Here is a 2,582-nt window from a genome sequence, read left to right on the forward strand (position 1 = left end):
GGCGCCGTTGCCGGGGATTGTTCGAGTTTGGACAACTGACGGTTCATCTTGTTGCTCAGATTAGGTAATTTTATTTTAATTTTAAGCTTTTTATTTCTTATTTTCGAAAAATACAAAAAAAAATTTTTTTCTTTTTCGTTTTTCCCAAAATAATTTTCAAAAAATCCAAATTTTTTTTATAAAATCATAAAATCAAAAATATTTCGAGTCTAGTGTCAATTTTTAAGTTTGGTGTCAATTGCTTCTTTTTAATTTTTCTTAAAATTTTCGAAAATTCATGCTTGAGTTCTTCATGATCTTCAAGTTGTTCTTGATAAGTCTTGTTTGATCTTTAAAATTTCTTGTTTTGTGTCTTTTCTAGTTTTTCATATGCATTTTCAATTTGTTAGTGTCTAAAGTTTGAAAATTTCTAAGTTTGGTGTCTTGCATGTATTTCTTTTCTCGATAATTTTCAAAAATAAGTGTTGATGTTCATCTTGATCTTCAAAGTATTCTTGGTGTTCATCTTGACATTCAAAGTATTCTTGCATGCATCATGTGTTTTGATCTAAAATTTCCATGCATTGTGTCTTTTTTGTGTTTTTTTCTCTCATCATTAAAAATTCGAAAAAAAATCTTTCCCTTTTTCTTCTCATCAAATTCGAAAATTTGAGTTGACTTTTTCAAAAATTTTTAAAATCTAGTTGTTTCTTATGAGTCAAATCAAATTTTTAATTTAAAAATTCTATCTTTTTCAAATCTTTTTCAAAAATCAAATCTTTTTCATTTTTCTTTTATCAATTTCGAAACTTTCAAAATTATTTTCAAAATCTTTTTCTTATTTTTATTTCATATTTTCAAAATTAATGCTAACAATTAATGTGATTGATTAAAAATTTTTAAGTTTGTTACTTGACTAATAAGAAAGGTTCAATCTTTAAACTCTAGAATCATATCTTTTTAGTTTCTTGTTAGTCAAGTAATCAACTTTGATTTAAAAAATCAAATCTTTTTAAATTTCTTTTTCAAATCTTTTTCAAAATAAATTTCAATCACATCTTTTTCAAAATCAATTTCAAAATCTTTTCTAACTTCTTATCTTTTCAAAATTTGATTTTCAAATCTTTTTCAATTAACCACTTGACTTTTTGATTGATTCTTATCTTTTTCAAAACTACCTAACTAATTCTCTCTCTAATTTTCGAAAATCCCTCCCCTCTTTTTCAAAATTCCTTTTTAATTAACTAATTGTTTTAAAAATTTAATTCAATTTAATTTCAATTTTAATTTTCGAATTTTAACTTTAATTTTTAAATATTTTTATTTTATTTTATTTTATTTTCGAAAATTCTTTTCTCTCATCTCCTTCTAATTATTTTATTTATCTACTAACATTCCACTTTTTCTTAAAAATTCGAACCCTCTCCATCTTTTTGTATTCGAATTTCTTTTCTTCTTCTACTCAAATAACGGAATCTCTATACTGTGACATAGAGGATTCCAAATTTTCTTTTCTGTTTTCTTCTTTTTCATATGAGCAGGAACAAGGATAAGAACATTCTTGTTGAAGCTGATCCGGAACCTGAAAGAACTCTGAAGAGGAAGCTAAGGGAAGCTAAAGCACAACTCTCTGGAGAAAATCTGACAAAAAATTTCCAAAAAGAAGGAGACATGGCCGAAAATAATAACAATGCAAGGAAGATGCTCGGTGACTTTACTGCACCTAATTCCAATTTACATGGAAGAAGCATCTCAATCCCTGCCATTGGAGCAAACAATTTTGAGCTGAAACCTCAATTAGTTTCTCTGATGCAACAGAATTGCAAGTTTTATGGACTTCCATCCGAAGATCCCTTTCAGTTCTTAACTGAATTCTTGCAGATCTGTGATACTGTTAAGACCAATGGGGTTAACCCCAAGATCTACAGGCTTATGCTTTTCCCGTTTGCTATAAGAGACAGAGCTAGAATATGGTTGGACTCTCAACCTAAAGACAGCCTGAACTCTTGGGATAAGCTGGTCACGGCTTTCTTAGCCAAGTTCTTTCCTCCTCAAAAGCTTAGCAAGCTTAGAGTGGATGTTCAAACCTTCAGACAGAAGGAAGGTGAATCCCTCTATGAAGCTTGGGAGAGATACAAGGAACTGGCCAAAAAGTGTCCTTCTGACATGCTTTCAGAATGGACCATCCTAGATATATTCTATGATGGTCTGTCTGAATTATCAAAGATGTCATTAGACCATTCTGCAGGTGGATCCATTCACCTAAAGAAAACGCCTGCAGAAGCTCAAGAACTCATTGACATGGTTGCAAATAACCAGTTCATGTACACTTCTGAAAGGAATCCTATGAGTAATGGGATGCCTCAGAGGAAGAGAGTTCTTGAAATTGATACTCTAAATGCCATATTGGCTCAGAATAAAATATTGACTCAGCAAGTCAATATGATCTCTCAGAGTCTGAATGGATTAAAGGAATCATCCAACAGTACTAAAGAGACCTCTTCTGAAGAAGAAGCTTATGATCCTGAGAACTCTGTAATAGCAGAGGTGAATTACATGGGTGAACCCTATGAAACACCTATAATCCCTCATGGAGAAATCAT

At 30.5% G+C, this 2,582-nt stretch overlaps 1 non-coding gene across 1 annotated transcript; it reads right to left on the reverse strand.

Annotated features, from left to right (window-relative positions):
- Positions 1-2,043: 2,043 nt before the first annotated feature.
- On the reverse strand, positions 2,044-2,151 carry LOC112739907 (small nucleolar RNA R71). The gene has a single exon (XR_003170843.1). It is a non-coding gene; the product is annotated as a small nucleolar RNA R71 (small nucleolar RNA).
- Positions 2,152-2,582: the final 431 nt, after the last annotated feature.

This window comes from Arachis hypogaea, chromosome 13, assembly GCF_003086295.3.
Source record: "Arachis hypogaea cultivar Tifrunner chromosome 13, arahy.Tifrunner.gnm2.J5K5, whole genome shotgun sequence".
NCBI classification, from domain to species: Eukaryota; Viridiplantae; Streptophyta; class Magnoliopsida; order Fabales; family Fabaceae; genus Arachis; species Arachis hypogaea.